The sequence below is a fragment of the Mesoplodon bidens genome (assembly GCF_964165515.1).
Source record: "Mesoplodon bidens genome assembly, chromosome: 3".
Taxonomy (NCBI): domain Eukaryota; kingdom Metazoa; phylum Chordata; class Mammalia; order Artiodactyla; family Ziphiidae; genus Mesoplodon; species Mesoplodon bidens.
This window is the reverse complement of record NC_138178.1, coordinates 130,371,971-130,386,652: the sequence shown is the minus strand read 5'-3', so window position 1 is coordinate 130,386,652 and position 14,682 is coordinate 130,371,971. Positions and strand designations below refer to the sequence as shown.

The 14,682-nt window shown below is 37.7% G+C and overlaps 1 protein-coding gene across 4 annotated transcripts in view; it reads left to right on the top strand.

Annotated features, from left to right (window-relative positions):
* Window positions 1-14,682, top strand: part of TXNDC16 (thioredoxin domain containing 16) — a 115,795-nt gene that overhangs the window by 50,393 nt on the left and 50,720 nt on the right. The window lies entirely within an intron of this gene.

Here is a 14,682-nt window from a genome sequence, read left to right as displayed (position 1 = left end):
ATTGTGTTCTATAACCATAATTCCCACTTTAAAAAAAAAGGCCTTTCTGCCACATTTAAATAGATTCAGAGCTCACCAGTCCCAATTTTACTGGCTTCATTCCTGAGTTCTTTATTTTGGTCAGTTTTTATTTGGTTAGATTTTGGCTTCATACAACTAAAAAAAAAAAGCAGTATGTAAATCTTTTTCCTTTCCTTTCACTGGGGGATGAGAGGGGACATTTATCTTATTTCCATGGGGAGAATATCCTCTGAATTTGGTTTGATCTTCCATTTCACCACAAAGCCCAGGTCAGTTCCTTATACAGTTCTTCACCATTTCTCTCCTCATTTCCTTTTCTTCCAATGTTGAGATATTAAGAATTCTGAGGATTTTATCTATTCACCAGTAGACATTATCTATAAACATTAATAAAAAATGGAAACTGGGATTCAGACTTCTGGTAAACTCTGAATGCATGATCACTGCAATTATATGCATTATTTTACTTCTAAGCATGGGAAAATAGATGCAGGTTGGAGTTTTTGTGTGCGTAGTTGTGTGTGTATATTTGTATCTATTTTAAGTAGATAGGGTACTTGGATGTTTAATTATTGTAGATATGAAAGCACAACTGTGTCTTATGATCAAGATAGGGGCATGTCATTTTAAGTCTTGACAAACTGAAAATAAATCTTAAGCATAGGAATTTTAAGTGATTTCAATCTTAAGTCAATTAAGTGAGATTCTGGCAGGCATGGAGTTACCCTAGATGCCTTCTTAAGATTCCCAGCAATGAAAACAGATGGGAAAATGGTACAATTATTGTGCTGTTGGCTAATACCAAGGACACTTTGGAATGCTGATGATCTTCTCTATGATCAGTTTAATCTGATAGAAAAAAATTATCTGAATACTAGGAAGATTCTTCAAGTGCAAATACCTGACAAAATATTTTAAAATAGATAAATTATTATATAATCATTTTCCTGTAAATTTTTATTTATTTTTTGTTTGTGTATCTGAGATAGCTCTCTGTCTCAGACAGATCCAAAACACTTGACTTAATTTAAGCCTATTCTTATATAGGTAATTAGAAGGATGCTATTATGGTTTATTCAGTTAGCTTCTATTATTTCTTGCAGGCTCATATGGCAGTGTACAATACTATATAGCAAGGTGTTGGCTCCTGACATTATTGTCTCATATCTTTTTTTTTTCATTGTGGCAAAAAATGCAATTTACCCTCTTCACAATTTTTACAAATATACGGTACAGTATTGTTCACTATATGCATGTTGTTGTACAACAGATCTCTATAACTTTTCCATCTTGAATGACTGAAACTCTATCCATTCAGAAACAACTCCCCTATTCTCCTCTCGTCAGCCCTGGCAACCACCATTCTACTTTCTGCTTCTGTGAGTTTGGTTACTTTAGAGACCTCTTATAAATAGAATCACACAGTATGTCTTTTTTTTTTTTTTTTTTTTGCGGTACGCGGGCCTCTCACTTTTGTGGCCTCTCCCGTTGCGGAGCACAGGCTCCAGACGTGCAGGCTCAGCGGCCATGGCTCACGGGCCCAGCTGCTCTGCGGCATCTGGGATCTTCCCGGACTGGGGCACGAACCCGCGTCCCCTGCATCGGCAGGCGGACCCTCAACCACTGTGCCACCAGGGAAGCCCGCAGTATGTCTTTTTATAATTAGCTTATTTCACTTAGCATGATGTCCTCCAGGTTCATCCATGTTGTAGCATTTGTTAGGATTTCCTTCTTTTTTAAGACCAAATAATATTCCATTGTGTGTGTGTGTGTGTGTGTGTGTGTGTGTACAGACATATATGTATCAATATCACGTTTTACTGATCCATTCATCCATTGATGGATGTTTAAGTTGCTTATACATCTTGACTATTGTGCATAATGCTACAATGAACATGGGTGTGCAAATATCTCTTTGAGATCCTGTTTTCTTTTGGATATATACCCAGAAATAGGATTGCTGGATCATATGGTAGTTCTATTTTTGATTTTTTGAGGAATCTCTGTACTGTTTTCCATAGTAGTTATACCATATTACATTGCTGCCAGCAGTGTGCAAGAGTTCCATTTTTCTCTACATCCTTGCTCATACTTGTTGTTTTCTGTTGTTTTTGTTATTGTATTTTTAATACTAGCCATCCTAATGATTGAGAGGTGATATTTCATTGTTGTTTTGATTTGTGTTTCATTGATGATTAGTGATATGGAGCATTTTTCATATGCTTTTTGGCCATTTATATATCTTCTTTGGAGAAATATCTGTGTAAGTCCTTTGCCCATTTTTTAATTGGTTATTTTTATTATTGTTTTTAAGTTGTAGGAGTTCTTTAAATATTCTGGATATTAACCCCTTATCTGATACATGATTTGCAATATTTTCTCCCATTTCATAGGTTACTTTTCCACTCTGTTTATTGTTCCCATTGCTGTGCAGACATTTTTAAGTTTGATGTAGTTCCATTTGTTTAGTTTTGCTTTTGTTGCCTGTGCTTGTGGTGTCATTTTCAGGAAATCATTTCCATTCCAATGTTATGAAGATTTCCCCCTATGTTTTCTTCCAGGAGTTTTATAGTTTCATGTTCTACATTTAGGTCTCTAATTCATTTTGAGTTAATTTTTGTATATGGTGTAAGATGAGGCTTCCTCTTGATTCTTTTGCATGTGGATATCTAGTTTTCCCAACACCATCTGTTGAAGAGACTATCCTTTCCCCATTATATAGCCTTAGTGCCCTTGTCAAAGATCAGTTGACCATATATGCAAGGGTTTATTTCTGGGCTCTCTATTTTGTTCCATTAGTCTATATGTCTGTCTTTATGCCAGTACTACACTGTTTTGATTACTGTAGCTTTGTAATATGTTTTGAAATCAGGAAGTGTGAGGACCCAGCTTTGTTCTTCTTTCTCAAGATTGTTTTGGCTATTTAAGGTCCCTTGAGATTCCATATGTATTTTAGGAAGGCTTTTCTATTTCTGCAAAAATGCCACTGGGATTTTGAGAGGGATTGCATTGAATCTCTAGATGACTGGGTAGTATGGGTAGTATTTTAATAATGTTATATCTAATCCAAGAACATGAACATGAATGGGATGTCTTTCCATTTATTTTTGTCTCCTTTCTTTCAGCAATGTTTTGTAGTTTTCAATGTATAAGTCTTTCACTGCCTTGGTTAAGCTTATTCCTAAGTATTTAATTCTTTTTGATGCTCTTATAAATGGGATTATTTTCTTAGTTTTCTTTTCATATTGTTCATTGTTAGTGTAAGAAACACAACTGATTTTTGAGGGTTTATTTTGTATCCTGAAACTTTGCTGAATTTATTCATTAGTTCAAATAGTATTTTTGTGGAATCTTTAGGGTTTCCTACATATAAGACCGTGTCATCTGTGAACAGAGATAATTTTATTTCTACCTTTCCAATTCGAATGCTTATTTCTTTTTCTTGCCTAGTTGTTCTGGGTAGGACTTCCAGTGCTATTTTGAATAGAAGTGGCAAGAGTGGACATCCTTGCCTTGTTCCTGATCTTAGAGGAAAAGCATTCAGTTTTTCACCATTGAGTATGTTAGCTGTATGCTTTTCATATATGACATTTATTATGTTGAGGTAATTTCCTTCTCTTCCTAGTTTTTTAATGTTTTTATAATGAAAGGGTGTTGAATTTTGTCAAATGCTTTTTCTGCATCAATTGAGATGATTATGTGATTTTTGACCATTGTTATGTTAATGAGGTGTATTACATTTATTGATTTTCATATTTTTTTATTACATGTGTACATAATTATTTTACTGTAGTAAGAATATAATACCAAAACAAGGCAAAGATACTACATACACCCACATAGAAAATTAGCTATTGATGGAAAATGTTTACATTTGAATAGCAATCAAAACTAAAATTTAGTTTTTTTCCTCTATTTTTAATTTATTTAAGAGGTTTCTTTTTTTTTTGGAATTTTCTTTTATTTATTTTTTTTATACAGCAGGTTCTTATTAGTCATCCATTTTATACACATCGGTGTATACATGTCAATCCCAATCTCTCAATTCATCACACCACCACCACCACCACCCCCGCCCCCCGCCTCTTTCCCCCGTTGGTGTCCATAAGTTTGTTCTCTACATCCGTGTCTCTATTTCTGCCTTGCAAACCGGTAGATCTGTACCATTTTTCCACGTATATGTGTTAATATACGATATTTGTTTTTCTCTTCCTGACTTACTTCACTCTGTACGACAGTCTGTAGGTCCATCCACGTCTCTACAAATGACCCAATTTCATTCCTTTTTATGGCTGAGTAATATTCCATTGTATATATGTACCACATCTTCTGTATCCATTTGTCTATCAATGGACATTTAGGTTGCTTCCATGACCTGGCTATTATAAATAGTGCTTCAGTGAACATTGGGGTGCATGTGTCTTTTTGAATTATGGTTTTCTCTGGGTATATGCCCAGTAGTGGGATTGCTGGGTCATATGGTAATTCTATTTTTAGTTTTTTAAGGAACCTCCATAGTGGCTGTATCAATTTACATTCCCACCAACAGTGCAAGAGGGTTCCCTTTTTGCCACAACCCCTCCAGCATTTGTTGTTTATAGATATTCTGATGATGCCCATTCTAACTGGTGTGAGGTGATACCTCATTGTAGTTTTGATTTGCATTTCTCTAATAATTAGTGACGTTGAACAGCTTTTCATGTGCTTCTTGGACATCTGTATGTCCTCTTTGGAGAAACATCTATTTAGGTCTTTTGCCTGTTTTTGGATTGGGTTATTTGTTTTTTTAATATTGAGCTGCATGAGCTGTTTATATATTTTGGAGATTAATCCTTTGTCCATTGATTTGCTTGCAAATACTTTTTCCCATTCTGAGGGTTGTCTTTTCATCTTGTTTGTAGTTTTCTTTGCTTTGCAAAAGCTTTTAAGTTTTATTAGGTCCCATTTGTTTATTTTTGTTTTTATTTCCATTACTCTAGGAGGTGGATCAAAGAAAATCTTGCTGTGATTTATGTCAAAGAATGTTCCTCCTAAGTTTTCCTCTAAGAGTTTTATAGTGTCCGGTCTTACATTTACGTCTCTAATCCATTTTGAGTTTATTTTTGTGTATGGTGTTAGGGAGTGTTCTTATTTCATCCTTTTACATGTAGCTGTCCAGTTTTCCCAGCACCACTTATTGAAGAGGCTGTCTTTTCTCCATTGTACATCCTTGCCTCCTTTGTCATAGATTAGTTGACCATAGGTGCATGGGTTTATCTTTGGGCTTTCTATCCTGTTCCATTGATCTCTATTTCTGTTTTTGTGCCAGTTCCATATTACGTTGAATACTGTAGCTTTGTAGTATAGTCTGAAGTAAGGGAGTCTGATTCCTCCAGCTCCGTTTTTTTCACTCAAGACTGCTTTGGCTATTTGGGGTCTTTTGTGTCTCCATACAAGTTTTAAGATTGTTTGTTCTAGTTCAGTAAAAAAAAAAAAAAAAAGGCGAGTGGTAGTTTGATAGGGATTGCATTGAATCTGTAGATTGCTTTGGGTAGTATAGTCATTTTCACAATATTGATTCTTCCAATGCAAGAGCATGGTATATCTCTCCATCTGTTTGTATCATCTTTAATTTTTTTCAACAGTGTCTTATAGTTTTCTACATACAAGTCTTTTGTCTCCCTAGATAGGTTTATTCCGAGGTATTTTATTCTTTTTGTTGCAATAGTAAATGGGAGTGGTTCCTTAATTTCTCTTTCAGATTTTTCATTAGTGTATAGGAATACAAGAGATTTCTGTGCATTAATTTTGTATCCTGCAGCTCTACCAAATTCATTGATTAGCTCTAGTAGTTTTCTGGTGGCATCTTTAGGATTCTCTATGTATAGTATCATGTCATCTGCAAACAATGAGAGCTTTATTTCTTCTTTTCCAATTTGTATTCCTTTTTTTGTTTTGTTTTGTTTTGTTCTGGGTTTTTTTTTGCGGTACTCAGGTCTCTCACTACTGTGGTCTCTCCCGCTGCGGAGCACAGGCTCCGGACATGCAGGCTCAGTGGCCATGGCGCACAGGCCCAGCCGCTCTGCAGCATGTGGTATCCTCCCGGACCGGAGCACGAACCCGCGTCCCCAGCATCGGCAGGAGGACTCTCAACCACTGTGCCATCAGGGAAGCCCCTGTATTCCTTTTATTTCTTTTTCTTCTCTGATTGCTGTGGCTAGGAATTCCAAAACTATGTTCAGTAATAGTGGCGAGAGTGGACATCCTTGTCTTGTTCCTGATCTTAGAGGAAATGCTTTCAGTTTTTCACCATTGAGAATGATGTTTGCTGTGGGTTTGTTGTATATGGCCTTCATTATGTTGAGGTAGGTTCCCTCTATGCCCACCTTCTGGAGAATTTTTATGATAAATGGGTGTTGAATTTTGTCAAAAGCTTTTTCTGCATCTACTGAGATGATCATATGGTTTTTATTCTTCAATTTGTTAATATGGTGTATCACATTGATTGATTTGCATATATTGAAGAATCCTTGCATCCCTGGGTAAATCCTACTTGATCATGGTGTATAATCCTTTTAATGTGTTGTTGGATTCCGCTTGCTAGTATGTTGTTGAGGATTTTTGCATCTATATTCATCAGTGATATTGGTCTGTAATTTTCATTTTTGGTAGTATCTTTGGTTTTGGTATCAGGGTGATGGTGGCCTCGTAGAATGAGTTTGGGAGTGTTCCTTCCTCTGCAGTTTTTTGGAAGAGTTTGAGAAGGATGGGTGTAGCTCTTCTCTAAATGTTTGGTAGAGTTCACCTGTGAAACCATCTGGTTCTGGACTTTTGTTTGTTGGAAGATTTTTAATCACAGTTTCAATTTCATTACTTGTGATTGGTCTCTTCATATTTTCTATTTCTTCCTGGTTCAGTCTTGGAAGTTTATACCTTTCTAAGAATTTGTCCATTTCTTCCAGGTTGTCCATTTTATTGGCATAGAGTTGCTTGTAGTAGTCTCTTAGGATGCTTTGTATTTCTGTGGTGTCTGTTGTAACTTCTCTTTTTTCATTTCTAACTTTATTGATCTGAGTCCTCTCCTTCTTTTTCTTGATGAGTCTGGCTAATGGTTTATTAATATTGTTAATCTTCTCAAAGAACCAGCTTTTAGTTTTATTGATCTTTGCTATTGTTTTCTTTGTTTGTATTTCTTTTATTTCTGCTCTGATCTTTATGATTTCCTTCCTTCTGCTAGCTTTGTGTTTTGTTTGTTCTTCTTCCTCTAGTTCCTTTAGGTGTAAGGTTAGATTGTTTATGTGAGATTTTTCTTGTTTCTTGAGGTAGGCTTCTATAGCTATAAACTTCCCTCTTAGAACTGCTTTTGCTGCATCCCATAGGTTTTGGATTGTCATGTTTTCATTATCATTTGTTTGTAGGTATTTTTTGCTTTCCTCTTTGATTTCTTCAGTGATCTAGTGGTTATTTAGTAATGTATTGTTTACTCTCCATGTGTTTGTGTTTTTTACGTTTTTTCCCTGTAATTGATTTCTAATCTCATAGTGTTGTGGTCAGAAAAGATGCTTGATATGATTTCAATTTTCTTAAATTTACTGCGGCTTGATTTGTGACCCAAGATGTGATCTATCCTGGAGAATGTTCCATGCACACTTGAGAAGAAAGTGTAATCTGCTGTTTTTGGATGGAATGTCCTATAAATATCAATTAAATCTATCTGGTCTATTGTGTCATTTAAAGCTTGTGTTTCCTTATTAATTTTCTGTTTGGATGATCTGTCCATTGGTGTAAGTCAGGTGTTAAAGTCTCCCACTATTATTGTGTTACTGTCAATTTCCTCTTCTATAGCTGTTAGCAGTTGCCTTATGCATTGAGGTGCTCCTATGTTGAGTGCATATATATTTACAATTGTTATATCTTCTTCTTGGTTTGATCCCTTGATCATTATGTAGTGTCCATCTTTGTCTCTTGTAACATTCTTTATTTTAAAGTCTATTTTATCTGATATGAGTGTTGCTACTCCAGCTTTCTTTTGATTTCCATTTCCATGGAATATCTTTTTCCATCCCCTCACTTTCAGTCTGAATGTGTCCCTAGGTCTGCCGTGGATCTGTTGTAGACAGCATAAATATGGGTCTTGTTTTTGTATCCATTCAGCAAACCTGTGTCTTTTTGTTGGAGCATTTAATCCATTCCCGTTTAAGGTAATTATTGATATGTATGTTCCTATGACCATTTCCTTAATTGTTTTGGATTTGTTTTTGTAGGTCCTTTTCTTGTCTTGTGTTTCCCACTTAGAGGAGTTCCTTTAGCATTTGTTGTAGAGCTGGTTTGGTGGTGCTGAATTCTCTTAGCTTTTGCTTGTCTGTAAAGCTTTTGATTTCTGCATCGAATCTGAATGAGATCCTTGCCAGGTAGAGTAATCTTGGTTGTAGGTTCTTCCCTTTCATCACTTTAAGTATATCTTGCCACTCCCTTCTGGCTTGTAGAGTTTCTGCTGAGAAATCAGTTGTTAACCTTATGGGAGTTCCATTGTATGTTATTTATCATTTTTCCCTTGTTGCTTTCTATAATTTTTCTTTGTCTTTAATTTTTGCCTATTTGATTCCTATGTGTCACAATCGTGTTTCTCCTTGGGTTTATCCTGTGTGGGACTCTCTGCACTTCCTGGACTTGGGTGGCTATTTCCTTTCCCATGTTAGGGAAGTTTTTGACTATAATCCCTTCAAACATTTTCTCAGGTCCTTTCTCTCTTCTCCTTCTGGGACCCCTATAATGCGAATGTTGTTGCGTTTAATGTTTTCCCAGAAGTCTCTTAGGCTGTCTTCATTTCTTTTCATTCTTTTTCCTTTATTCTGTTCCGCAGCAGTGAATTCCACTATTTTGTCTTCCAGGTCACTTATCCTTTCTTCTGCCTCAGTTATTCTGCTATTGATTCCTTCTAGTGTATTTTTTATTTCAGTTATTGTGTTGTTCATCTCTGTTTGTTTGTTCTTTAATTCTTCTAGGTCTTTGTTTAACATTTCTTGCATCTTCTCAATCTTTTCCTCCATTCTTTTTCCGAGGTCCTGGGTCATCTTCACTATCATTCTGAATTCTTTTTCTGGAACGTTGACTATCTCCACTTCATTTAGTTGTTTTTCTGCGGTAGAGAGCAGAAAGAACAACTTCATCTGGTAGAGAGCCCTCTGCCTTTTCATTGTGTCTATCTTTCTGTGAATGTGGTTTTTGTTCCACAGGCTTCAGGATTGTAGTTCTTCTTGTTTCTGCTGTCTGCCCTCTGGTGGATGAGGCTATCTAAGAGGCTTGTGCAGGTTTCCTGATGGGAGGGACTGGTGGTGGGTAGAGCTGGCTGTTGCTTTGGTGGGCAGAGCTTAGTAAAACTTAATCCACTTGTTTGCTGATGGGTGGGGCTGGGTTCCCTTGTTGGTTGTTTGGCCTGAGGCGACCCAACTCTGGAGCCTACGTGGGCTCTTTGTGGGGGCTAATGGCGGACTCTGGGAGTTCTCACGCCAAGGAGTACTTCTCAGAACTTCTGCTGCCAGTGTCCTTGTCCTCACGGTGAGACACAGCCACCACCCGCCTCTGCAAGAGACCCTCCAACACTAGCAGGTAGATCTTATTCAGTCTCCTATGGGGTCACTGCTCCTTTTCCTTGGTCCCAATGCACACACTACTTTGTGTGTGCCCACCAAGAGTAGAGTCTCTGTTTCCCCCAGTCCTGTCAAAGTCCTGCAATCAAATCCCATTAGCCTTCAAAGTCTGATTCTCTAGGAATTCCTCCTTTCGTTGCTGGACCCCCAGATTGGGGAGCCTGACATGGGGCTCAGAACCTTCACTCCAGTGGGTGGACTTCTGTGGTATAAGTGTTCTCCAGTTTGTGAGTCACCCACGCATCAGTTATGGGATTTGATTTTATTGTGTTTGCGCTCCTCCGGCTGTTTCATTGTGGCTTCTCCTTTGTCTTTGGGTGTGGGGTGTCTTTTTTGGTGAGTTCCAGTGTCTTCCTGTCGATGATTGTTCAGCAGTTAGTTGTGATTCTGGTGTTCTTGCAAGAGGGAGCGAGAGCTCCTCCTTCTACTCCGCCATCTTGAACCAATCCTGATATTTGTATGTTGAACCATCCCTGCATCCCAGGAATCAATCCCTCTTGGTCATGGTGTTTAATCCTTTTAAAGTGCTGTTGAATTCATTTTATTAGTATTTTATTGAGGATATTTGCATGAGTTTTCATCAGGGATATTTGTCTGTAGTCTTCTTTTCTTATAGTATCTTTGTCTGGTTTTGGTATGAGAGTAATGTTGGCCTCATACAATAAGTTTGGAAGTGTTCCCTCCTCTTCATTTTTTTGGAAGAGTTTGAGAAGGATTGGCATTAATTCTTTTGAAATGTGTGATAGAATTCTACAGTGAAGTCATCTCTGCCTGCACTTTACTATGTTAGGAGATTTTTGATTGCTGATTCAGTCTCTACTTACTAGTTATATGTTCAGAGTTTCTATTTCTTCTTGATTCAGTCTTTTTTTTGGCCATGCTGTGTGGCATATGGGATCTTAGTTCCCCAACCAGGGGTCAAACCTGTGCCCTCTGCAGTGGGAGCATGGAGTCTTAACCACTGCACCACCAGGGAAGTCCTTGATTCAGTCTTGATAGGTGTATATATCTAGGAGTTTATCAGTTTCTTCTAGTTTATCTAATTTGGTGGTGTATAATAGTTCATAGCAGTCTCTTATAGTCCTTCATTTTCTTATATCATTTTTTGAAAATTTCTAAGTTGTAATCTCACCCCTGGTGCAAGAGTGCTTCTGTCACTTTTGTATATTTTATACTAATTTATAATTTAAAAAATATACATATTTTTATAGATATATAAAATGATTAGTAATTTTTATGGTACTGTTAGCAATCTTCTTGGTATTACTCTATTACTTTTTCTACCTATCAAGGACATTTGTAATTTTGTCTTTTGTCTAATGGAATGGATTATAACTTTATAATTAAGGAACCACAGGGTTTTAGAAGAAGTATACCAGCTTGTATGGAAAGGGACAGAAACAGCACAAAATGAAAAGAAGTCTTTAGACTCCCCATATTCTATGGACAGGAAATGACTGAGAAATCTGCTCAGCTGCAGACACAGGCTCCTTTTTTTTTTTAAGCAAGAAAGGATGAGTTGGAGGGCAAGTCAAGAGCCCAAATATGTAACCCAGAGCCTCAGAGAACAAACCCTTAGGGAGTAGGACTGAGCCCTAATCAAGGAACTGGCCCATATGCCTGAATGGGCTTCAGAATCCCTATACACCAATGACCATTTTATGCTTCTGCTTTCTCCCCTTTCAAACAGTAATGTATATAGTGGTTATCTTTTGACTGTTCCATCATTGTCTATTGAGAATGGGGAAAAATAATTCATTCATTTCTTCAAATTGAGAGGAACAGTTCTCAAGGAGCTATATCCAAGAGACCACACTAGACCTGAATGTAGATGATGAGATCTTAGAGTTTGCATTGGTCTCAAAGTCTGATGGGATGAGGCTTGGAAATCTTGGAGAGAAGTGTTATTTGCCTGTGATAGGGGTGGAAATTGTAGCCAGAGAGTAGACCATTGACTACAACAATTCATATGTGTCCCACTTGCAAAATATACTCACTTCTCTCTCCAAGCCCCCCAAAGCCTCATCCTATCAGACTTTGATTAAGTTTTCCAAAGATGGCAATAACAACTCTCCCATCTCATAAACTCTTCTTATCATGTGACATTATCAATGTGCCTGTCCAGTGGGAGAGTCTGTCTTCTCTCCTTGAACATGATTGAGCCTTTGTGACTGCCTTGACCAGTAGAATAAGGCTGAAATGATGATATGTGGCTTCTGAGGCTATATGTCATAAAATGCCATGTGCTTCTGCCTTGCTGTCTTTGATTGTTCATTCTTAAAACCCAGCTACTTTTCTGAAATTAAGCCTGAGGAGAAGTCATGTGAAGAGGAATTGAGGTCCGCAGCCCACTGTTCTGGCTGAGCTCATAATAGTCAGCAACAGCTTGCTAGCCAGTGAATGAGCCATCTTTAAAGTGGAACCTTCACCCTCCAGTCGAAATGCCCCACTAATGCAATGTGTACCAGAGATGAGCTTGCAGACATATGGTCAAAATAAATGATTCTTGTTATTTTAAACCATCAGGTGTTGGCGTGCTTTGCTACATACACAGTGATAGATGCTTGGAACACACCCTCATCTGTTTCTATGGCATTATTTCTATGGCATTAACTACACTGATTCTCAGATTTGAATTTTCAGGTCAGATGTTTCTTCAGAGTTCCTGTCCCATATATTTAACTACTAACTAGATGTCTTTCTCCTAAGCTCTACATGTCCGGCATTAATGTGTTATCCTTTACCATCTGTTCTTGCTCCATTATCTTGGTTAATTTATTGTCCAGTCATTCATGGCAGAAACCTGGAAAACCATTCTCAACTCCTACATCTCTCTGCATGTAATTTTAGATCTTAAATATCTTTTGAATTCTTCATTCTAACAGCCAGCGCTTTAATCCAGGTTCTCCCTCTCTCTCGTGTACTATTTTAGCAATAGCAACTGATCTGGTCCATATTGTATTCCTGTACTTCACTCTCTTTAAGTTTATGCTCTCTGTTGCTTGCAGAGTGATGTTTTATTTATTTATTTATTTATTTATTTATAACACATCTTTATTGAGATATAAAGATGAGTTCACATATCATTTAATTCACCCATTTAAATTGTAGGATTCATTGGTTTTTAGTATATGTTTTTTTGTTTCTGTTCTTTGGGTTTTTTTGGCCACATGGCCTGTGGGATCTTAGTTCCCCAGAGTCTTAACCACTGGACCACCAGGGAAGTCCCTTTTTTCTTTTTTCTTTTAAACAGAGTGATATATTTTAAATACACACATATAATCTTGTTACAATAATTTTTGCAGTTCCTAACTGGCTTCCAATTATTTACAGAATAAAGCCCTACCTTCTTAGGAGGATATATATAGTTTTTAATGATTTGGCCCCTTGCCAGACCTCCAGCCTTACTGTCTGTTCCCCCTTTTTACGTTTTTAATACTAAATTTCTTACAGTCCTCCAAATACACAAAGAAAAAACCAGGCTTTCTACTCCTTCAGGCTGTTATACCCATTCAGGTTTTGGCATAATTCAGCTCTGTGTTGTTGTAGCACTGAGGTTCCCACCTTCTCGCTGGCTGTTGGCTGGTGTTGCTCTTACCTCCTACAGGCTGTTCTCAGATCCTGACCACGTGGCCCCCTCAAAAAATTGCAGTTTTCTCCCTCAAAGCCAGGAGACAATCTCACTCCTTTGTGCTATGACAGTCTTACATGGTGTGACCTAATCAAGGGAATGACTATGCTATAAGTAGCACCCATACTCAAGGAATTAGGATTATACAAAATGTGTCCACCAGGAATCTTGGGGGCCATCTTAGAATTCTGCTTACCACAGGTGAATATAGATTTCTCTGTGAAAACTTTTATGATTAAAAAAACCTCAATAATTAGAAAATTTACAAGAATGCATCTTCCCGTGTATCTGCTTTTATCCACTATGCTGGTTACTCAGTGGGCTCTTTCAGTCTGGCAGCTCATGCTTCTTCAGTTGTGGGAAACTTTTGTGTGTATTTCAGTGATGATTTCTTCCCTTCTGTTTTCTCCCTTCTCTCTTTCTGGGACTCCTATTTGAATGTTGGACCTCTTGAACTAGTCCCTCAATTTTATCTCTTCTATTATCCATTTGTCTTTTGCTATACTTTCTGGCAGATTTATTCAACTTTATTTTTCATTTCTTTATGGATAGTCTATCTTCCCATCCTTTTGAGCTTATCAGTGGTGGTTTTCTGAACCTTCTTCTGAATAGTCTGTCTCCTCCACGTTACTTGTTTTTCTGTTTGTTCTGGTCTCTGTCTTTCATGTTAGAGGCTTTCCTTAGATGCTTGTTACTCCTTGTTCATGATTTAGAATATGAAACTAAAAAAGCTGATTGGAAATTCTGAGGCTGTAGATCGGACTTGTTAACTCTGAGCTCCATAGGGTGATTGGATCTGGGCTGCTTTCTGGTGAACCTCAATGTCAGTAGCTTTAGACTTTTTCTTGTGGTTACTCAAGATCCCCAGAAAAGGAACTTCCAGTTTTCTGCTGGTGTACAGAAGTCTGGCTGCTAGCATACTGGAAACTAACTGGGAAAGGGCTAAAAGAAGTCTCAGCATTTGCGTACTCAATCCCCCTGCTTTGGGTATGGTATTCCCACTCTCAGCTGTTCCTGCAGTCCGGCCAGATTTCTTCTGGTGTGAGGGAGGGACCTAAGTTCATGGAGTTGGGGAGGGAAATCTAGGGATTTAATGCTTCCCCAAAGGTTTTTACCTATTCCTCCTTATTTTGGAGCCTTCCTGCTATTCCCCTTCCAATATTTCTCTCCCAGTTCCAGAGACACCAGGCAGTGACAGTTCCTGAGCAATTTTAGGATTCTGCAGTTAAAGTGAAATTGTCTCTTAGCTTTTCCTCTCTCATGGCTTTAGGGTTTTGTTCTCCAGCTTCCAAAATTTTGCTGCCTTTTCTCTTTTCCTTTTTTCACATATGTATGTTTATCTCTTTTGAAAAATCCTACTGCTGTAGTTGTGCTGGGATTTCTGGAGGGGGTGAAATCAGA